This window comes from Bolinopsis microptera, chromosome 11 (genome assembly GCF_026151205.1).
Source record: "Bolinopsis microptera isolate Bmic1 chromosome 11, MBARI_Bmic_1.0, whole genome shotgun sequence".
Classification (NCBI taxonomy): domain Eukaryota; kingdom Metazoa; phylum Ctenophora; class Tentaculata; order Lobata; family Bolinopsidae; genus Bolinopsis; species Bolinopsis microptera.
In genome coordinates, this window is record NC_087082.1 from 17,894,979 (window position 1) to 17,919,787 (window position 24,809).

The 24,809-nt window shown below is 39.6% G+C and overlaps 1 protein-coding gene across 1 annotated transcript in view; it reads left to right on the forward strand.

Moving 5' to 3' along the window:
* Positions 1-24,809, forward strand: part of LOC134823189 (polyunsaturated fatty acid 5-lipoxygenase-like) — a 1,185,970-nt gene that overhangs the window by 341,558 nt on the left and 819,603 nt on the right. The window lies entirely within an intron of this gene.

Consider the following 24,809-nt stretch of genomic DNA (forward strand, 5'->3'; position numbering starts at 1 on the left):
CCATCACGGGTTCTAGCGGCTCAAAAGTTCTTTGATTGTCCTGTTACTGGGGAGCTCAAGACTACATTCTTCATCTTGAAGAAATTAGGGAAAGAAGCAGTATTTTCAAATGATGTTGTACTGCTGAGATTCTTAAGTCTCATACCCTCAGGAGTTAAGTTTCATGAAGATAACAAGGCAAAGATAAAAGCGGATATGACGGATGCGGAATTACTGGAAATGTTTGCGTTGCTACAGCCACAGCTAGACAAAACCCAAAACCATACTAAGCAGGAGTTGCAGATTAACATAAAGCAAGAGAAAGAGGACGGTTTCGTCTTCGCAGCAGATTTGGAAGAGAATCAGAGACCTACAGACTACACCGGAGAGTTAGATGCCTTGAAAGGTGAATTGGACTCCATTAAGCACTACCTGTTAGACCAGCATGAAGAGAACTGGACAGAGGAAAGAGAATGGGATGAAACTGAAGAGGTGTATTATGGAACAGAGAACAGGCAAAGAAGCACAAGAAGATGCTATACATGTGACAGGCAAGGTCACATTGCCACTCAATGTTTTAAACGTAAATGCAAGGCATGTGGTAAGCTGGGTCACAGTACTCATGAATGTGAGAAGAAGAAGTCAGGAGGATACTCAGGAGGATACTCAGGATCAGGAGGATACTCGAGAGGATCCTCAAGCTCAATGGGACACCCAGAGGGGCAGTCTAGAGGAAACAAACAACGTCCGCAGCAGAAAGACAATGGGAGAAGAGCAAACTTATGACTAGACGGACAGATTCAGTACAATGGTAAAATAGTTGCAGCGAGAATACTCCTGGATAGTGGAGCAAACACATCTCTCATCAGTGCTGAATTGCTTCCTGAACTAGAAGATAAAATTAAAGATGGGGGCTCTATTAATGGGATTGGTGGTAAGCAGAAAACAGGGGACCCAGTGCAGTGTGATGTGATGTTTCACTCGGGATGGACCCAGACTCACTGGATGAAACCTACATTCTTACCCGCCCAGCCGGACTTGGTTATCCTTGGTACGGACTTTATGCAGAAGTTTGGGAAGACCGGATTTGATTGGGAAAAGGGTCGCGTTAAGCTGGGCGAACAGTGGGTATACTGCCTACTCAGCGAGGACAAACAACCTACATACAACATCAACCCTGAGCTTTCTAATGAAGAAGTAGGTAATCTTAAAAATGTGGTAGATGAATTCAAAAATGTTTTTGCATCTAACCCCAAAGCCCCTCGCAAATACAAGGGTCCTCAACACTATATTGTAAGCGAAACTAATAGAGTTAGCTTTGATAAGCCCAGGAGAGTCCCTGAAAAATGGATGGGACACATCAACCGCCAAATTGACGAAATGTTAGAGAATGGGATCATTGAACCGTCTGCATCGCCATACAACAGCAATGTAATCATAGTTGATAAAAAAGATGGGGATAAACGCTTTGTAATTGATTATCGTTCATTAAATAAGGGCACTATTAAAGACTCGTATCCTTTACCTAACATAGACGAGCTTATAGACAAATGCCAAGGCGCAAAATACTTTACGCAACTTGACCTTGCGGCTGGTTACTGGTGTGTGCCTATCGCTGAAGAAGATAGACATAAAACAGCATTTAGCGTGCCGCGTGGTAAATACCAATGTTTAAGAATGGCATTTGGACTCAAAAACTCAGGTCCTACTTTTCAGAGGAATATGGATGCTATTGTGAAGAGTGCTAAGAAGAACATGACTAAGGAGCAGACTCAAAATGGTTCTGGATTGGACGATTACTATGACAACCTGATACTATTCTCCAGGAATCTGGAAGATCATGTGAGTATGCTTAAGATCGTCATGAATGAATTGAGGAAAATGAACATGTCACTCAGAGTTGACAAATGCGAATTTGGCTACACTAAGATTGACTTCTTGGGATTTGTTATTGACGGAGTTAGTGTGGGTCCTTCTGAAGCTAATATAGATAAAGTCAAGCAGTTCCCTAAACCTAAAAACAAGAAAGAAATCCAACGATTTCTGGGGTTAGCTAATTTCAACAGAAGATTCATCAAGAATTATTCCACACTAGCTAAACCATTAACCTCCCTTGTTTCAGAGAAAGTGCAATTCGAGTGGGGTGCAACTCAAGAGGAAGCTTTCACAGTGTTAAGGGGGGGGGGGGGGGGGGGGTGGTTCACCCTGATTTTTTTGTGAAACTTGGTTTCGAGATAGCAGTTGACCAACAAATTAAGACTGGTGACCGAACTTTTGAGGGGGTCCCCGACCCCAACCGCCAAACGGTGCCCGTGGGGCAGCCACGCCCATATTTGGTCCAAATTAGGCCCAATTTAGCCAAATACCCCGAACATGCCCAAAACCCAGATTTTATGTGCTCTACTTGTAGCTAGTGGTCCCCTGAACAAGTATATGAATTTTCATCAAGATTGGGCAAAAAATGAATGAGTTATGAGCCAAAAACCATATGACCATATTTGGGCATACGTACCAAATTTGATCGATTTTGGCCCATAAATTGGTCAAATATCAATATTTTTGAATGAAACCAACTTTATATGAAAGGTAAGCTTATACTACACATTCTCTATGATTATCAGCTCAGTATCTACCTAACAGTGGATTCTGTGTTCAAATTTTTTTTTTTATTAAATACTTTTCAAATTTTACAGAGTACAGCAATAGATGAATATAAAATAGAATCGTTCAAAATATCGCCCCCATCTGTAAAATATGATGGGCACCCAAACACGGTAAACACATAGTGAACTATGTCCGCAGTAACTTGGACCCATTACATCGAATTAATCTAAATCCAAAAATTTATGAAAAACTATTTAATAACAAACAAATCCATGGTGAATAACTGTGGATATATAGTCAAAAATGGTATTTCAATACGTCAAATTCCAGATACATTAGATACAGGTCTGATATGGTCATTAATGTGTGAGGTGTGCGGGTGAAGTGTGATATGATGTTGAAAGTATAGGAAGGTAGATAAAAAAATTAATAAAACAAAAATAATAATAATATGGGGAGCAAAGAGACTAGGCTAGGCTGTTGTTTCACTATCCAATAAACATTTCCATAGATGCTTAGTGACCTCAGCTTTGAAAACACTTGTAGACACAATCTGTCTTACCTGTAAAGGGAGTCCATTCCACAGTATATGAGTTCTGTAGAAAAATGATTTTGCCAGTGGGCTATTTGAGGTACATAAGGTGTGTGAATTCTGACTTAACTTAGGTAAAATTGATGACACAATAGACAGACTGTCGAGGTGGCAACGTCTTAGTCGAGAAGTGCCCTGATATAAAGTGAGATAGTGAGGCAGCCATACAGGAATTAAATTGTTCAGAACTTTGTGGAAAAAAATAAGATCATTCAAGTCAAACTTTTGAGACAAAGGGAGAATGTCGACAAGCTTGCACTTTTTGACATATTGCTCAGGTGGATAACTGCGGCCCTCTTCAGACAGAATCCATTTAATAGCTCTCTTTTGGAGACTTTCTAATTTATCACTAAGTGATTTATTACAAGGGCGCCAGATTATGGAACAATTTTCGAATTGGCTACGAACCAGGGAGAGGTAAAGCGCCCGGCGACGTTTCTGATCAATGACAATATGGCCATCTCTTCTGACCATACCAAGTTGTTGGCAGGCCTTAGTATAAATTCTGTCGCACTGACTATTCCAACTGAGCTTAGGAGTAACATCGACTCCAAGATCTTTTTCTAACTCTACATACACAAGAGGAGAGCCATCAAGATTATATGCGAATGGAGGAGATAAAGATGGTTTTCCTGAAACAATAAGCACTTTACATTTTGCTGGATGAAATCGCATTTTGTTTCTAAGTGCCCAGTCAGAGAGATAGTCTATATCCATTTGTAAATTGGTATTATCAGAAGATGAATGTATTTTACGCCAGATTTTTGTATCATCGGCATACAAAACAATATCAGTATTAGCCGAAAGGCCAAGAGGAATATCATTGATAAACAATACAAAAAGTAAGGGACCAAGGATAGAGCCCTGGGGGACACCAGAATTAACTGAGAGGGTAGATGACATCTCATTACCAATAACCACTCTTTGGTAACGGCCTTGAAGGTAATTGGTAAGAAATTTGAGAAGTGTACCATCAATGTTATATAAGGTCTTTAGCTTATGAAGAAGGATATCATGATTTACAGAATCAAATGCCTTAGCAAAATCAAAATACACAACATGATTGATAATGTTTTCGTTAAGAGACAATGCCAGGCTATCACAAAAATCAACCATATTGGTTGTGCATGACTTGTGCTCTAGAAAACCATGCTGCCTGGGATCAAGAAGGGTACTTGTCAAAGAAAGCAGTTTACGTTTAACAATGCGCTCAAAAACTTTCATGACTAAACAAGTAAGGGATATTGGTCTATAGTTTTCACCCTCACTTTTCTTACCTTTCTTAAATATTGGGACAACATTTGCAAGTTTCCATTCTTGTGGAATGTAGCCGCTGTTGTAGGATCCACGAAAAATGCATGTTAGAGGGTAAGCTAAACCTACGGAACAATTTTTTAGAATTTTACCGTGTATGCCATCTGGTCCCTGGGCTTTATTTGAATTAATATTTGAAAGAAGCTTACGAACATCCCGATGATCGAAGTCAATATCAAAATCAACATCATTGACATAGGAGATGTCAGTGTCATAAAGTGAAGGATCCGAAAACTGGTTATAAAAGAAAGAATTGAAAAGTTCAGCTTGATCTTTGGGATTGAACCGAAGCTGTCCAGAATAACTAACACAATTAGGAATACGGCAGGAGTTAGATTTATACTTAACATGTGACCAAAACTTCTTAGTTATAAGCGCTGGATCATCACTATTAAAAAGATTATCTCTTATTTTGGCTGATGAGAGCCTCTTAAAATCTTTACGGCTAGTAACAAACTTTAACTCATCAGAAATAGAACCAGAAATTTTAAATTTAGCTCTGAGTCTATCTTTTTTACGGCATGAAGAAAAAAGTTCACTATCGAACCACGGGGGTTGGAACTCTGATTTAATAACTACTTTAGGAATATGTATATCAACTAAATTCATAATGCAGTCTTTAACTAACTTCCAAGACGAATCAGGATCTAGGCATTCTAGGACTTGCCAATTAATCGAGCATAATTCACGATTAATCATGTCCCAGTTTGCTTTCTTAAAATTATAGATTTTACGTTTAGGAGTTTTCTTACGGGAAAAGGAGCTTTTAATTGAAAAAGTGACAGGAAAATGATCAGATTTGCACACGGAATGAGGATCACAGACATTCAAGTTATCGATTGTGTTATCATAATTACTGAGAAGAATGTCTAATGTATTACCACTTTTATGGGTGGGTGATGTGATCAACTGGGAGAGAGAAAGATCACTGAAAGAATCTATGAAGGATTGCTCAATAGGTACGGTACTGGATGAAGATAGCCAGTCTGTATGGGGGAGATTAAAATCACCAATAACATAGATTTTAGGGGGATTCTTTTTGGAAACTAGCTTGCGAATATAACTAACTATGACATCATGATTAGGTAACCCAAGAGTTCCTACTCTATAACAAGTACAGATTACAATACTCTCTTTGTTAGGAAAAGAAATTTTAACGGCAAGCATTTCTGCACCTAGGCTAACTGGTAGTCGGGTTGTAGTGGCGTCGAGATCAGACCGAACAGCCAAAAGAACACCACCTCCATTTTCCCTAAACTTTTTAGGGTTATTAGGATCTTGAGGATGAGTCTTTCTCGTGCGGTCATTGCGGAAGATTTCATATTGAGAAGAAGGAAAGATTTCGTTGCTAGAAATAGATTTTTTGAGCCAAGTCTCATTTAGGGCAATTATGTCAGGCTGCTCTATGTTAGCAAAGGATTGAAGTTCGGAAATCTTATTACCATCAAAAAGGGGATGGGAGGAGCTTAGGTTACTGAAAGGAATGAGACCTTGGACATTTTGGTAGAGTACAGATAGGGAGTTGGGACCTGGATTAAGCATAGAAGGATTAACAAGAGTTATCAAAAGAAAGTTAAGAGAGAAAACCCAAAGAATGAATAAAGAGACTAGACGCCTGAGGCGGCTGGAATACTTGACTCTATTCATCTTACCAGGGAGAAGAACATTTCTTATAAACCATGAGGAGATAATTACAAAGAAAAGTTTGATGTGGGAGCAAGCAAGAAATGGTATAAGATAACGTGGGCTGTCAAGGAGTAGAGAGGAATGAATATTAGAATCTAGGGGGAATACGGTGTTCATGGACCTAACCATGGAGAGAAGAATTGGGAGAAAGTAAGTCATGATGAGAGAATAGAAGAGAAACATATGATTATGATAATTGTAGTTGATGTGTGGGGTGTATGGAGACTTAAATGTGTAAATTTTGTTAGGTATAAACGTGTTGATATGTATAAGTGCATTTCTTGACTGTGTACGAGGCCTTTTGCATGCAAAAAGACCTATTCTAAGTTTAAACGATTCATTGTCTAACATATTGGAAAATGGACAGTGACCGAATGTACCTGAAATGGGAGGCATAAAATTGAGAAAAAGATTAAATCAGAGATTTGTTTGAGTTTTAATTTTAGGCGCAACGTCATAATCAAAATATTAAATGGAAGAAAAGATCAAAGATTTAAATTCCCAGAAGATTATTTACAACCCTGTCAAAACTGTGTTCGTTTACAACAAACTTAAGCCAAGTGGACAGTAAACCTACTCCTCTCATGTTGAGATGAAGCCAATCATGGTATAGAAGTTCATTACATGATCTAAAGTCTCGAGTTAAAAAGACTGAGAAACAGTCTAAGAACACGCAATTATTATTTAGGCATAAGTCTTTAAGTAGATTATTAAAATCTAGAACATTCTTTGCTATGTAGGAATATAAACATTTAATAGGAAGACAACATTGGATAATTACTAGCAAGAACCCGTCTAACCGTAAAGTGGTGTCAAGGCTCAAGAGACTAAAATAATTATTACCTATTTAATTAGCGTTTTTGACACCACTTGGGGTACCAAATTTTGGGCTCTAAAACTCCTATTTCTTGGCCAATTTTTTATTTTTTCATACTGATTTGGAGGCCATTAAAGCATTTGAACCAGTCAAAAAAGTTTCAGTTGTATATCTTTTACGGTTTTGGCGGAAATTTGCGTTAAAGTTGATGCCGTGGTGTCAGTAAAATGGCACGGATAAATAAATATATATATATCGTCTCGCTTTATATATAGTAAGATAATTGCAGCGGGAAATAACTGCTTAGTGGTGTCAATTAATTCAGTAAGATACTTCCTAAGGAACTGAACCCCATACTTAGAATGTTTAATGTCATTTGTACCAACACTCAATATAATTTTTTCAATATCGTCAGCTTCTGCAGCTGCATGAGTTTTATGAAAATTATGAATGTTTTCAGTGATGTCTCTAATTTTTGCACCACTTTGAGACACATTGATTACTTTCCTTCCCCGGAATCCCAACTTATTTGTCCGTACGAATTTTGTCATTGACGTACCAAACAGGACAGTGGTTTTCCTGCTCTTCGGTTTTCTTGGAGTATTTCGGTAGTAAAGGGTTGGTGTTGAGGTGGTGGTGGGCGGCATAGGAATTGTAGTGCGGGCAATCTGCTCCTTGACTACATTTGTATCTGTCTTTGGTATCTGGCAGCGAAAAGATAAGCTATACCGAGTCCCCTTAACTGAGCTCTCTGCACGAACCTTGTGAAGACAATATTCCTGACACCCCGGTTTCATAATATACAAACTACAGTCCTTTGGGGTGATATAGCATTTACTGTTACATCGCTTATCCCCATTTTCTGGAATTATGTCGATGGTCCTCTCAGCTCCAAATGAAACTACATAAATACCTTGCGACTGGTCAAGAGACACCTCGTCGTCGTTGTGGTACCTAGTTGCACAAGAACCAGACTTGTACATGCTTGCTAGGCATGAGTTTAGCTTGCAGCCAAACTTGGAGTTGATATCATGCATAAGCTCTGATATCCCAGGATAATTTAAAATATCGATTGGCTCCTTAGTCGTGGTGTGTCCATTTGAGGAAGACCATACATATTCTTCTCCAGTCGAAGTGAGCCACTTTGTGGCAGTTTTCACAGCAGTTTGCTTGGCCATAAGTGTTTCAAGTTCAGACATCAACGTGCCATGTTGAACACTCTTGTTCTGAACAAAATCTGAATGCAACTCCAAGAAGTCCTCGCATTTAACAGAATTTCTCTTAAGTTTCATGACATTCTCAACACTGGCCTTGAGAGCTTTCAGCTCATTTAATGAAAACGAGTTTAAAACATTGGTAACAGAATTCAGATCCATAGTGATGTGAGGAAGAGGGAGGAGAAAATGGCGGTGAGGGAGGAGAAAATGGCGAAGTCAATACTGTAGCCCAGGAAGTAGATGCGTTGCTTAGGATACAAACGGTCACGTCATAGTCTCTTCTATCGCTTTGACATTGGGACCTAAAATTATTTGTTATATAGTAGTGTTGAAAGTATTAAAACTGTAATCACAAAAAATGAACAAAATCGTCCATATCTCAGTTCGCGATATTTGCAAAACTGATTTCGCTCAAAACAATAGAACTCAATAGGGTTTCAATATTTTTACATGAAATTTTCAGAATCAACGTAGAATCGCATTTCGACCTTAAGTTTTGTATTGAAATTTTAAGTTAGGCCTTTAAAAAAATTTGGCGGCCAAATTAATTTGGCCGCCAAAGGAGAGTAAGGAGTGGAAGCAAGGAGACCGAGTGCTAATAAAGCGTACACATGGTAAACATAAAAAGATCTCGCCTAAATGGGTTGATGGACCATTCCATATCGTTAGGAAACTCAGCGATGTCAACTGGGAAATCACTGATTCGAAGGGTAAACATAGAATTTATCACAGTAACCTGATGATGGACGCAGGCACCAGAAAAGAACCTGTTGCAAGCAGAACATCAACAGATACTGAAGAGGTGGAATCAACAAACACACCAAGACTCCATGAGATCATCATGCCATCGTTACCCACTATCAGTACCATGAAGGCTCCGGATCCTACACTACTGATATCTACTACACCTACATCGCCGGTGGAAAACCTTTTGGATAAGACACTAATAGACACCCTTGATATGCGGAGATTTAGGGAACACGTTCTGTCGGAAAGCCCTGAAGCAATAGAGGATTGCCTAAGGGATCCTGAGGATACCATTAATGAGACGGATATCGCTACTGAGGAGAGTACCGAAACTACGGAAGAGGTCGCTACTGCAGAGGTTATACCTACTTCATCTAATGCTACACGCTCAGGCAGAGTCTCTAAAGCTGTAATAGGTAATAGACTCATTGACCAGATCGAATAGACTTTTGAATTTATAAACACTTTTTATTATGACTGTAATCAATAGTGTTTAATGTTATTAGTTGATACATTGATAGTTTTCTAAACCTGTTTGTACCGCCAGATTTATATGGTTTTTAGGGGAGTTATTGAATTATTTATGATTGTTCTTGACCTATTTTGATATGGTATTTATTGAACACGTTTTCGAGAATGTATGAGAACACTTTCGTTTTTGAGAGATTTATCAACATATTTTAAAATTATTTTATTTTTTCGATATCTTTGGGGTATTTGAAATTGACCCAAACATTCTGATTCTATTTATTAATTCTTTTAAATTTATTGAACATTGTTAACCTTATACGATTGTAACTGGGTTTGAAATTTTCATATATAGAATTAGGTTTTGCAACTTTTGAAGATGTGATGTCAGCCTATTTTATATGCTGTTATCTAACGACATCCCCCTTTAGGTTATTCTATGTAATACAGTTCATTGTAAGTTGTTCCTCATTCATTACCTGGTTTCATTGAATAAGTACACTTACAAGAACCTCACAGCACCTCGTTACACACGCCATGATTACGTCATACAGAACTAGAAATTGTGTGAACCGTGATCATAACAATGTAGCCGTGCCCACTGCCCATGTACAATACAAACTGTTGGGGGGGGGGGGGGGGGGTTGTTTCCGATAGTCAAACAATCTTGATAGTGTGTCAAGGTTTCTCCTCCAACTGACTGTGGTCCAGTCAGGAACAGAATAATAACATAATTTTTTATTTATTTAAGTAGTCCTGGTCATTTAAAAAAAATCACTGTCCACCTCCCTTAACAAAACAGGGTTCAAATTGACAAGTTGGGCACACACGAATGCGATGTCGCTCAGATAAGGCAACATCTTCGCCACAACTTTGTTTCCCAAAATCACCTCCCCGCCAGTATCCACATCTATTATTCTTCCCTCTTCGCCTCTCTTTAGTCTTCATTTTAATTGATAAGTTTGACTTTCAAATGTCACAACACCGCCAGATCGATTTTCGGTAAATGAAACTCATGTATCATCATCAACAAATAGTACAGACAGGTCCGTCCGAAAAAATCGATTTGCCGACACAAGAAACTTACAAAGGACTTTTGACGTTTTTGAGTCCCATTAGGTGCCCTTTATGGCTGACCAACTTTTCAAAACTTTTTCACGTGTCGTAAGGCCACTTTTTGCCACTTTACCACTTTTGCCACCTTTCTTGTTTATCGAATATCTTTGGTTGTGAACATCATAAAAGGTTGCAGATTACTCGAGGGTGTTCATATTATTAGGAAAAAAACTTTTGCACAGACTATTTTTACGTCAGATAATCAATTAATTGGATAATTATCAATTACTCTGCTCAGAAGTACTGTCTCAGAGTACTATTTGGTGATAGGCTGGCGTACCTTGATAAGTTTAAGACTTGTGCACGTACTAGGCCTATAGGACACCAGAAACTTGACCAAAAATTTTTCATAAAAGAGCACGCCAAACCCGCCAAACCGATATTCAAGCATAATAATATTCTAGCTATACAAAATCTCTATACATACCACAGTTACCTCGAGCTCTACAAGATAATGAAATTCCGTGCCCCAATATCCCTACATGAGGGTTACACATGTTCGTCAAGGAAACCCTGCCTTCTAATCTGTCAGGCAGACCCACCTGACAACCACAACACTAGTCTAGTGTAAAAGATTTTGACTGCGCAAATGTTACTTTCCAAACATTATAACTGGCTGGTCACACACAATACACGTCTCAATTAAATTACCCTAGGCTACTGTTTTCCAAGTCTTGTCCTGTGAGTAAAGTATGTGTGAGAAAGTTTTAATAAAATGAATGCATATTTTTGAATTTTTAAAATTTAATTTGAGAATGAAGTATAAAGAAATATTTAATTAGCACTGTATAGTTTAAGAGCTTATATATTATAGCTTATTATAACCATTGATACAAAGGCCATAATCTCTCGCCAGCTCTCCAATATCCACCTTGAAGCTGCATCTTAAATCCTTGAACTAAAGCATGTTATAGTGTAGACTTTTTGTCACAACAAGACTGCAACCTATAGTAAAAACTATGAACTGAACCCCTAATGTCTGCTAACAATTTTTCTTCTAGTCCTAATCTGAGCCTTGTCTCCAAAAACTTAACTGAACTAGCGTTTCGGTGCGTGCAAAAGCTTCCAGGCACGCGTATTCCTTGCCCCGTTAGTTACCTGTCCTTTCAAAACCAAACTAGCAGTCAAGAGTCGGTCCCTGTACCTGCTGCGTCATAGTTTAGGTTACGGTTATGAAGAAAAAAACTAAGGTTACGACTCAGAAATTGTCTGGGAAGGATGTCTTGGTTCTTTGTTTTCAGTGTCCGACGCCAAGTTGTGGGGATGGGACTAGCAATTTGAGTCTCGAAATACTTGCGTCTTAGGTCATAGAGTTGAGCGGTGTAATCACCAATTATTAAAAATATTTTATTGTTTAATAGATTTTACCAGGCTCATGACAAAACCACTGCTGTGTTTGCTGGTACTCGTACCCTGCGTCCTGGCCTCGATTACTCTCCCTGCCACCAAGCTCTTTCGAAACACCCTCAAACGATGGCAAATCAACCCGACCCACGACAAAGACAGACTGTGAGTTACTATTTACATGCTTGATATATGCATGTACGGAGATAGGAAGTTTTTTCAAAATGCTTGATAGTGTTAGCAAATAATTTGCTGAAAATTAAAAGAAATATGAACTGCTCCGTCTTGATCAGTATTGAACATATTTTTACAGGCTTGCATAAGTAGTTTCTTTTGTCATTTTGAACCCGAAAACATTAAATTGTTCAGTGAGCGGTGGAACAGATTTGTGAAAATGAAGAAATCAGTGGAAGAAACAACGAGCGAGGTTTTTCTGGAGAGTCTCAACAAATTCACGGTTCTTGTAATTAAATCTTCAACTTCTTTTCTCTTGTTCACGGTTCTTGTAAGTAAATCCTGAACTTCTTTTCTGTTGTTCATGGTTCTTGTAAATTTTATCTCTATTAATTAATCTCTGCGCTTTTTTTTTTTTTTTTTTTTTTTTTGTCGATGGGCGCTCACCGCAAACCCCCGGGTTTGCGGGGAGGCTACGTCCGCCTTGTGGCTAACGTCTCTTGGAGCTCCTTTGGTTGCGGAGGTGTACCGAAAGCTCGGCTGGGATGGGGACTCGCTGAGCCGGCACGAACCAAATGGACATAACATTGCTGTTATGACCCGGTGGAACGGCGATACCCCTAAGAGTATCTGCCATATGTTCCGTCATCGGGGGACTTTCTGAGTCCATAGAAAGTCAACTGTCGAAACAGCCTCCCGGAAAATTGGGTTTGATAATGCGAGAAACTACCACTTCCACTGTTATCTGGCTAACAGCTCCGCTAGGTGTTTCTCGATATTTACTGTGCTTGATGTTTGTTGTTTTGCCGTGATTTGTTTGGTCGCGCGCGCACCAGTTTGGTGATAAATTTGTGGCTTTCTTTACTATGTATGTCTTTGTCCGCGCGTTCCGTGTTTTCAGTAGACCCCTTTTGCCGTTCTCTCTGTTTATGTGACGAGCTATTGTACTGTTTTGGCATATTTGTGGGTTTTAGGTACCATTTGTCCATGGCTGGGTCGTTTTGATATTCTACTGTCCGTAGCGGAAAGGAGCTTGCCGGGCTCCTGTGTGAGTGAGGTGGAGTGGAGAGAGGCTAGGTATGTGCTGGTATTTGATCTGATCCAGCCAGACGACGTTTAGCCTGCCGGACAATGAGGGGCAGTTACCATCCCCTACCAACGTGGAGGTCACTCTGAGGTTGCTAGTGGGTCCAGAAACAACAGGGGGGATGGAGTGAGTGATCCCTGCAGCTTGCTGGCTAGCCACCCCAAAGCGGGTGGGGCTGTGAAAGCCGTGCTCAGACTAGGCACCCCACCCGTCGTCTCTTCTTGCAGTAGCAAGGCGTGTTAGTTGATGAGGACTAACACAAGGGATTAATCTCTGCGCTTGAAACTCAACCTTTTCATTTTATCACTCAAACACACCTCCTCTCAGAACGACTTTGAGTACGACACGATTGTCAAGCCTCTCATGGAAAACAGTCTAAACTTCTCGGAACCGCTGTTCACTGATGAGGAGGTTGAAAATCACCCCGTCACGAGGAGACTTGCGAGAAGCAAGCGAGATTATGGGTTACCGGAGGAGTTAACGTTTTGGGAGGAAGGAGTGACTCTTTCAACTCCAGGCGACCAGGCGTCGTGTGGGTCGTGCTGGAGTTTTCCCAATGTGAGTAGTGAGCACGTCTATTGTCTCTCATCTGTTTTTCCCAGCATTCACTGATCGTCCCGCCATGACTTTTTTTGTTTAAAATATATCAGTCCGTCATCATATTTTCCTTCGGTTGTACGACGATTTTCGTAGTTAAGCTTATTTATTTTCTTATCGTAAGCAGAAGCTTACGTTTATGAGGCTGTCTACAACCATTGGACAACCCTCATCATTAGCATATGATCATTGTTTAAGGTGGAACGTACTTTATTATCCTATCGACATTAAAGTCTGATCTTGACAATAAAGTATAAACTAAACGAATTGATGAAAGATAAACTTAATCACCTTCACAATTTTAACAACACGAGCTGCTGAACAGGTTGGAACGTTTGAAGCTCTGAACACAAGGTTGTCGGGCGAGAAAATGAAGTTTTCTGAACAGTACTTTGTTGATTGCACGTTTTCCTACTCCGGCTGCGCTGGAGGAACTGTGAACCAGGGCTACAAACTCACTATGATGAGGCAGTACCTGATGTCTGCAGAACAGTGGCCATACACAGCTGATTGTAAGTCTGGGGTTTAGAAACCCTATTTCAAATTTTGAATTCAGTAAGGTAGAACATTTCGTGAAAAGTCGGGGTGAAATGTGCCGAGAGCAGGAATTGAACCTAGTTAGATTTTAAAATTTAAATGCGTGAATGTATTCCTCCTCGTCTACAATCGTGTGAGCTTGGAGAAGCATCATGAGCGGGCATTGAATGGGGGTTTAAAATTCTATGTGAAGTTATAATAAATTATGAGTAGAATCATTTGTTGACATAGCAGGTGAGAATAACTGATAAGGAAATGATTGGCTTGTTCAGCTACTAGCTAAGCTAATAAATACCTGATTGTTTGATCGAATATTCCATAAGGTGGAATGTTGCTATGCCAATTTATCATTTTTAAACTCAATAACGTCTCCTTTAGATCAGGAATGTGCGTTTACGATGGACATTCGAAACGATCGGAACAATGCTATGACGAAGATATGGGGTCAGGATTATGTGCCGCTTAGAAAGAATGAGGAGAGTTTCTTGACGAAATTGCATATATCCCCAATAGCTTTTGGGTCTTACATCTCCGAAGCAATCTTCGGGTACTCTGGAGGTGGGTTCTTTTTTTAGAATAGACTTAAAATGTCTCCTGAAACATATCAACTCATAATATTGAACTCAGTTATTTATACAGTAGTAACTTATAAGTAATATTAAAAATAAATGATAATAAAACATTAAACTTCCCTCTTAATGTTGAAACATTCTCTGGCAGGTTTATATGACGACGCTTTGTGTGCTTCACAACCGCTGGCTCACTCAATGTTGATGGTCGGATACACCGCTACTTACTTGAGAGTGAAGGCTAGGTAACATTGTACTTTCAAATTGTACTTTACTTCTCGTGAGGAGATAATATTTGTAGCAACCCCACTTATAGCGCAGTCTATTAGCTAAGGGTATGCGCTCCACGTATGCCTACATATGTCTACATATATCTGTAATATATGCCTACATATATGATATATCTTTACTATATCCTTTATAATTTTCCCTAACGCTTACTAAAAGCCAAATATTTCCAGCTACGGACCATCTTTTGGACTCGGCGGTTACATAAACTACAAGCGGGGATCCTTCAACATGCCTTCCTGCAGATTCTTTGAAAATGGTTACATATTTACCGCTACATACAGAAGGGGTGAGAAAATAGAATTTCAGTGGATCATTGAAACTTGTTTGCCTTGTGCCGCATTGGCGATATTTTTTAAACATCTCTATCCAACTTTACATTACCATAATATTAACTATGGCATGGAAACGCCATTCAATAATGAAATACAGTATGCCAATCTATCTCCTCCCTTATTAAATATGAACTCCTCATCCCACAGAGATGCAGTATGACTTCTGTGGAGATAAGAAGCTGGTAACACGGTCTGCGTGCTTGAAATCCTGCGAAGATAAGAATTTAGCGGGAACAGAAACTGGGTGGACGCTGGCTTCCATACCGACAAGATATCACAACCAGAAGGTTTACCTACTCATTTTGCGTCAAATTTCTCTCTTATTTTGCGTCAAATTTCTCTCTCTTCGTTTTAACACTAACAGTACTGCACCCCTTGTACTTGTAACCTGATGCCCGACCATATAGCCAAGGCTCAGACGGCCTACAATGAAATTGTCGATATATTGGATAGTTTCCCGACTATAAATAAAAGCAACAGATCGAAGGAAGACAGTCAAAAGGCGTTTGATAATTCAAAGCTGAAGATTTTCAACCTCATGAAGTCAAGTATTCTGCCTGTTATCACTGATAAGGGTGCTACATCATACACTTACATTGTAAAGGAGAATGTGCGAGTATCGGCTGAGATCAAGGATTTGCAGCTCAAAATCAGAGAGTTGCAAACGGAAAACAAAAGCTTGAATGCCCGAGCAGACACGCTAATTGGGACCTATAGTGACGTTGTTGGTGGAGTCAAGACTGTTTTGGAAAACTGGAAGCAAGATCTCGATGTATCAGGTATAGATATGAAGAAAGAAGTGAAGCAGGCCGTTAAAGAACACCTAAAAGAGATTATGACCGAAACTGTCTCCACGATAGTCAAAACAGACAAAATGACAAAAACATTTGCTGACGTTGTGAAGAATACAGAAAGTATTATTGGCCGCGAGACGAAGAAATGTTTCGAGAACAGTTTAGCCTCTGCGCTTAAGGAAAGCCAGTCTGAGATTGTATCTCAGACCACAGCTCGACAGGAAGCTGATGTGTTCGACAAAGAGAAGCGTATCAGGAACGTCGTGATCACTACTGTTCCTGAGAGCTCACTAACAGAGATAAAGGACAGGATCGCAGCCGACAAGCTGATAGCTGCCACGGTTCTAGATGTCACAACCGACCAGATAGAACGCTGCTACAGAGCTGGTCCCCCTCTCGGGTCTGGCTCTTATAAGGAAAGAACAAAGCCACGACCCCTTGTTGTTGTGCTTGCGACACCAGATCTTGCCCGTAGCAAGCACAAGTACGGAAATGGCTGCAAGGTTTTCAAGGATGGTGAGGACTACTGGATAAATCCAGACTTATCCCAGGCTGAAAGAAGGGCGAACTACGAGGCGCGGCAAAGGAGACGGGAGCGGACGAAGAACAGTGATTTCAAGGGACTATTGACAGGTGGTACGGAATCGGAAAACTCCGACAACGTTGCGACCGGTTAGCTGTCTCTAGTTATAATTCTAAACTAAGAAACAATGCTAGTCATTTTCTGAAAGTTTTTTATTCGAATGCAAATGACTTGAAGAATAAAATCAGTGAACTGCAAATTGTAACCGAATCCAGCGACTGCAAGGTTTTGGGAATTACAGAAACAATGTTCAGTGCAGATGTGTATGATGCAGAGGTAGCATTAGCGAACTTTAGGCTGTATAGAGTAGATCGATTAACGGGGAAAGGTGGTGGTTCTTGTATATATGTGCATGATTCTATCCAATCTCACAATGTAACAATAAATGTACCTGATTGCATATGTGTCATGCTAAATTCTGATTGTATTGATATTGCATTATTTGTTATATACCGATCCCCTTCATTAACAATCGATAAGTGTCAATCAATGTTATCTAATCTGTCCGTAGCGATTGAAAATCTAGCCCCTAATACCGAACTGATCATGATGGGAGATTTCAATCTTCCTGATGTTGTGTGGGATTTAGGTGTAGTTAAATGTCCGAATAATTCAATTAATCAAAAATTCCTGATTCAACAGTGTTATCTTGATTTTTTCGCAAAACATGATCTCAGTTGGGTTATCGGAGACGATGTTAAAACTCGCAGAAGGAAGGGTTTAACAACAGTGCAATCGTCAACTCTTGACAATGTTATGACTTCATACCCCGCCATATTTCAGGAAGTTCAAATAACCGCACCGCTGGGAAAATCAGACCATGTGGGAATTATCAGTAAGTGGTCAATTGCTAACCATGATGAATATGTGACTCAACAGAAGAAGAATTGGTCAAAAGCAAACAAAGACCTAACCATTGATACAGCAGGGCCGCTGCAATGGAGTGCTAATCATGACTTGACTATTGAAGAGCACTGGAATCTGATTCAGGCCAATGCCAACACCATTGCTGAAGCTGTTCCAGTCGTCAAATTGAGGATAAATCGTGCAGGTGCAATAAAATCACGATCGGTCTGGGACAAACCATGTCTAATCAAGGCACGGAAGCTAAAAGAAAAACTGTGGTCTATTTTTGAAAGCGACCCGACATCAAAAAACCTGAATCATGCACTACATCAGCAGGGTGCTTACGAGAAGAAGCAACAGCAGCTCATGATATGCTATGAGAATAAAGCAGCAGCCCAGCTAATAATAAATCCAAAAGCTTTCTACAGCTATATGAACTCCAAGCGCAAGATTAGGGCTGCAATATCTGGAATCAGAGATGCTAGTGGGGATGAACTCCACTCAGCACATGATATGGCTAACCAACTTGGGATTTTCTTTGAGAGCACGTTTGTAAAGGAGAATCAGGCCTCAATACCTGACCCACTACCCGGTGACAGCGCAAAGGAGACGATTCCTGACCTGAAATTCAATACAAGTGTAGTTCAAGATCAACTTCGTAAAGTTAACATCTGGAAATCCGTTGGACCTGATGATATACACCCCAAGCTTTTGAAAACACTAGCCGAAAACAAACAGTTTGCTGATTCAGTCACAGCACTGTTCCAAAAATGCTACAACGACGGAAAGATTCCCGAAATCTGGAAGCAAGCAAATGTCACTGCATTGCATAAAAAGGGGGATAAATCCCAAGCCAGCAACTATCGCCCTATTAGCCTAACGTGTGTTCTTTCCAAGATCTTTGTGAGGTTTTTAAGAAACCATATTCTAGCTCACGTATCCCCCATGATTGTGAATGAACAACACGGTTTCCTACCAAAAAGATCCTGCGTCTCGAACCTCCTGGAATGTATGGACATTGTCAGTGAGATACTAGAGAAGGACGGGTCAGCTGATATACTGTATCTCGATTTTCAGAAGGCTTTCGATTCTGTACCACACAAACGATTGCTGAGAAAATTACAATCCTTTGGAATATCTGGCAACACCCTTGCAGTCGTGGAAGACTTTCTAACAGGAAGAACATTTCGCGTCAGGGTTGGATCATCATTTTCTAGAGTGTTTGCTGTAACATCCGGGGTCCCTCAAGGAACCGTGCTGGCCCCCTGCTCTTCCTGCTCTTCATAAATGATCTCCCTGATGGAATTGAGAGCTTCGTATCACTCTTTGCTGACGATCTTAAGCTAGTAACGAGCACAGCTAAGCACAGTTTTGCACAAGATGATATACTGAAACTCAATGCGTGGGAGAAGGAATGGCTCCTAAGATTCAATGTGAAGGATGGCAAGTGTAAGGTACTACATATTGGGCGTAACAATCCAATGCATGAGTACTTCATGAATGGGGAATGCCTCCCCCAAGTGAAGTCAGAAAAGGATCTTGGAGTTCTAATTACCAGAAACCTGGACTGGAGTGACCATATAGATAAGTCCGTGAAAAAAGCAAAGTCTGTTATAGGCTGGATCAAACGAAGCTTGATCTGCCGTAACAAATTTGTTATGCTAAATGTCTACCGAACTCTAGTTCGACCTCACATCGAATACGCTGTGCAAGTGTGGAATCTACCAGCAGAGCACGGAAACTGGAGGACTATTAAGAAGATAGAAGATGTTCAGAGAGAATTTACACGAATAATCGACGGGATTGGTATCCTACCATACGATGAGAGACTGAGAATCCTCTAGTTAACAACACTACTGGAGCGCCGTATGAATGGTGATCTTATTGAAACCTTTAAAATAACGACGGGTAAAGTGGACTATGGACAAGATCTTTTCAGGATATCACGTAGCGGTACCAAGATCCTAAAAGATAAAAGAGGAAATCAGGTCCTCAGTAACCGGGTTGCCAATTACTGGAACAAAGTACCAAGTTCGGTTAAAGAAGCCAGTTCAGTAGACGCATTCAAAGCTCGACTTCAATGTTATAAAAATGAACTGATAGCGAGTGGAGCATTATCAAAGGGTCACTTCTGGGATCTCAGCGAAACCTTGATGTCAAAAATAAATACATGTGAGCATGATTCATATGCATATTTCATGTCTAATAACCCATTGATTGCTAAATACCTAGGAATCAATGTATCTTGATTGTTAAATTCAGAATTACATGTTAACGTCCTTAAAATAATTAATCATTACATGTTCCGGATAGGAACATTTTTCATTTTGAAAATATTGTGCGAACTGCAATAGCGTAGAGTGCAGTTGGGTTTTAAGTTTTGTCGAGATGGCTATGTGGCCATAATCCTATTATTATTATTATTATAACTTTTACTCTTTCAGTATTTATGTATTTTCCTTTGCGAGGGGTTTAAGTTGATCGTATCAGGTTTGCAGTCAGAATTCTCAATGATGACCCACACATAATGGGCTATTGACCCGCATCGATTGATTGTTTCCTCTGTTCATTAAACTTAGTTTAATTTGTCCTAATTAGTGATTCCACAGGTGGTGGATCTGATATTAGCAGAATATCCGGGAGTAAAATCTGACGATAAGTTGAACTATTTCTGGATGGGGCTGCAGTGAGTGATAAAAAATGTTTACTATGGTCTCGTTCATGTATATACTTTATTAGGTTTAATCCATAACCGTTATCAAAATCACTAGTATATTTCTATTGACGTACCACAACACTCCTCCAGAGACCTGACAAAGACATCAGCTCTGGAGTGGACAGACAATTTCATTCCGGTAAACTATGCGAATATATCAAACCACGACGTCTTTAACTGGGGCGAGAAATACGGAACAATCAATAAAAACTCTGGTTTTTACGCGATGAAGAGTTCAGAAACCGCAACACATTGGGGGGTGTGCGGCAGGGCAGGTTTGATTTATTTTTATGATAATATAAAATTATAATGTAAAATGCTAAATTAAACGGAGTCATGAAAGGTTTGTTTTATTTCCTTCTATTATCTTATTATTACGCTGTTTTAATCAGTAATCAATTATAATTGATAATTTAACTATAATTACGTCATCAATAACATGATTAAGTATTGATACATACTTGTTCGTAGTGACTTGCTGGGACATCAGCAGTGCAGTGGAGAACGGAGACGTTACCTTTGACAGAGAGAAACTGACCGAGGGTACAGTGGCAACTCCCAATTGTTACAGTGGCTACACTATCAGTGACGCAACCACCATTGCTTGTGTTGGTGGTATATGGAACAAGGATCTTCCTACCTGTGCAGGTTTGTGTTTTGTATGATCATACTTTTTTAGGTTTGTGAAAACAAAAATGCCACGATATCATATTCTTATGCTGTTCGGCGAAGGGTTGAAAGCCTCAACTTATTTCCCACGTTCCTACTGTTTATGGAATTTTCATATTTTGATTTCTAGGCTTGATTTATTGAAATATCGTGGGGACATGACTAAACTTAAATATCTTTAGATGTCATTCCTACGATATTGGAAAATTGCTTTGTCGCTAATGTGTAATCGCTAGTTTTTGCTCGTGACGTTTGCTGAGAAAATTTGTTGGCTTGTTTCTATTATTTGAAGTTTCACGAAGTGCCGCTGATAGTTTGTGTTAGATTTCTTTAGCGACGATTCTCAAAGAATAGAAAAAAAAAAGATGAAGCACACTGTATCTGTGGCTGTGAATGTAATAAAAAAGTTATCCGTTTGACCGCGGAAATCCATGAATAAACCCTTGGAATCGGTCAAGTAAGTTATTCTCGCTACGTTTCAGTTCAATATATTAGTTTACAAAATTGTTAATCGTTGTGAATTCAATCGAATGAAGCAGCGAGGGCTTTAGCCTAACTTCGAAGCATAACAAACAGAAAAAATTACAATCACCTAGTCAAAAGTTTCAATGCAAATTGCAATGCAGTACATCTGTGATGGACAGAGATTGATAAGTTGACCGAAATTTACAAGTAAACAGAAATGTACAGACAGAAGATTATCGACGAGGCGCAGACTAAATCGACGGATCAATTGACTTTTGACAGACTTAGTTGTAATTTCTTTTTACTATTACTAAATCAGTAGTCAATGACTAGACAGGGTTATTGAAAATTACAAAGAATAAAATGGCGTCTGGACTTGGGACCAGTTCATAGTACATTTAATTAATCCCTCTGAAAACCATTATGCTAGCTAAAAATGATATTGTTAGGTAAAACGTACTGAAAATTAAAATTAAGATTATAATTGAAAACGAACTGAACTAACAAAAAGAATGCCACGTCATGCTAAAATACATATTCCGAATTTAAATTAATCCCAAATTTTCCCCAAATGTTAAAATACTTGTAGTTGTCAACAAAGATTTCAAACCGTTTGCGCAAGGCAGCAATATTGAAACTTTGTCGTGCAAGTTTACGAACTAAATTTTTACAATCCAAAATATAACTGTTAAAAGAACTATTAATACGAGCTAAACGAACTAACTGACTAATAAATATACCATAAGACTGGCCTTTGGGAATATTCCCATCTAAAAAGGGATAATTAATGACATCAAAATTATAATCGTTCCTCTTGTCATAAAGTTTAACAAAAAACTTTCCTCTATAAATACTGATAGTAAGATCTAAAAAGTTAGTTTTACGAACTGAAGTATTAGTTTTATTAAAAGTCTGATTATTGCTTATATGCATTACGAAAACCTTAACATGCGGTTACCATAAGGATATCCTAACTTGCACACAGTGCACGATTGAGAACCTAATCAATGCAAACTTTGGTACATTGCAGTTCCATCTGTCCCGTCAACAAAATTACACAAGCCCGACAAATTGATGAATTGGAAAATTGCCAAATTTCCAAATTGAGAAATTACTAAATATTGTGCTAATGCCTTGCCTTATGGTTCAGTCGGACCAGCTGCGCTGTTAAACGATCAACTACAGCCTGCATCATAGCGATTAACTTTCAGCAGACACAGCAGACACAGCCAACGTGGCTCTTCAGAACGACAGAACCGTTTTGATTGTAGCTGGCTAATGAGGTCAACCTTGAGGACATGTGGGATAATTTCAAGCAGACAGTCACTGATGTCTCGATGGAAGTGCTTGGAAAGCGTCCCCGGAAGGTTAAAGAAAAACACCTTTCGCAAACCTCTAAGAACTTGATAGAGCAACGGGGAATGTTCAAACGGAGGGATCCCACTTCAAACGTCAATAGATCAGCCTACTCTAAACTTAATAAATTAGTTAAGAAAAGTTGTAAAACTGACGACAACAACTGGGCTACTAAAATAGCGACTGATCTAGAGGAGGCTTCTAAGAAAGGCCAGCAAAGGGGAGTTTGGGATAAGATAAAGAAGATTTCTGGGAAAAAGAAGAAAAAAGTGGGTATGTCAGTTAGGGATAAGGATGGTCATTTTATTACAGACCCGCACAGTCAGAAGGAAAGGTGGAATGAGCACTTTACTGAGCTCTTAAATCCTCCACTATCGGATGCCAATCTTGATGACCTCGATGGTGTGCCCTCACAACCGAGTTTTGACTACCTTTCTTGCTCTGATGGACCTCCTTCTAGAGATGAGATTAGTTATGCTCTAAAGAAACTGAAGAACTGCAAAAGTGCGGGGGTTGATGAGATAACTAATGAACAACTTAAGTATGGTGGAAGTGCTCTTGTTGGCCAACTAGAGCTACTGTTTAAAAAGGTATGGGAGGAAGAGGTGATCCCTGAGGATTGGCTTAAAAGTGTTATAGTGGTTATCGGAAAGAAGGGAGACACCTCATACTGCTGCAATAATAGGGGTATAACTCTTAGGGCAACGTCTTCTAAGGTTCTTCAAATGGTTGTCATTTGGGAAACCCGAAAAAAAATTGCAAATTTTTAGAGTTAGCTTGTAGTCGATACAACATCCTACAAGTAGGTTAAATTTAGAATTCCGCCACCCCTCCCTGTAGCACGTAAATAGACCCGGAGTAACACGCACGCGAGAGCCGTATCATGAAATGAGGAGGCATCGATTTCACTGGAGTCGGGCCAACACATACTTCACAACACAATACTACGGCTGGAAGCGGTGAATAATAATTGCATTTTATTACTGTAAACAAGCATGCCAATACGGAACATTATATCAGAAATTTAAGAAAAAGAAATGTCAATACTTTTTTTCAGGAGAAGTACATTTTCCTATTGTTCTGGTACTGTTATTGACAACGTAATTACTAATTTGATAATACAATGTAATATTACAATGTCTAGGGCAACGATTGCCCATCTTTTGACTTGAGCGAAACGTAGTCTGTGTAGGGTTCTCCGTTTTCATTCGGAAACTTTGCCCTGATTTGGCTGACAACACATGCAGGCAAGTTGTTTGCCCGAGCATACGTATTTTATCGTCACCGAAAGGCCCACGGTATAGCTGTCCAAGACCTTAGCACTACTCCCACATTCTGGACACCATTTGAACAATTGAAGTAGTTGGTTCACGGAGACGATTGCTCACCAAAAATCAGTTAAGATTTTCCTCTTATCTTTTTTCTTCCGGGGTCCAGATGGCTTGATTCGTGGACGGTGGGAGGAAGGGGGCAGTAGTCAGAGTCAGAGTCAGAGTCAGAGTCAGAGTCAGAGTCAGAGTCAGAGTCAGAGTCAGAGTCAGAGTCAGATTCAGAAGTTTCAATGTCAGAATCGGAGTCTGATAGTGATGAGCTATTTCCATCATCAGGAAGCCAATGCATATCATCTTCACTATCAATATTATCATGTTCAGTTGGAGCATCGTTCAAATTAGGATCCTGATCCACCGTGAGGATTTCCGAAGTATCTTGGCTGGGAGCTTCGTTTTCATTTTCCGCAAAATCTTCACTACTGCCTGCCGCAGGCACTGTGTAGGGATACGCACTGGTGTCTATAGACGAACTAAACTCGTGCATTTCCTTCAGCACCCGCCGATTTATTCGTGCTCTCTTGCTAGGAATATCGTCTTGCTCCGAAAGGACTGCACCCCCAATGAACAGCTGCAACTCG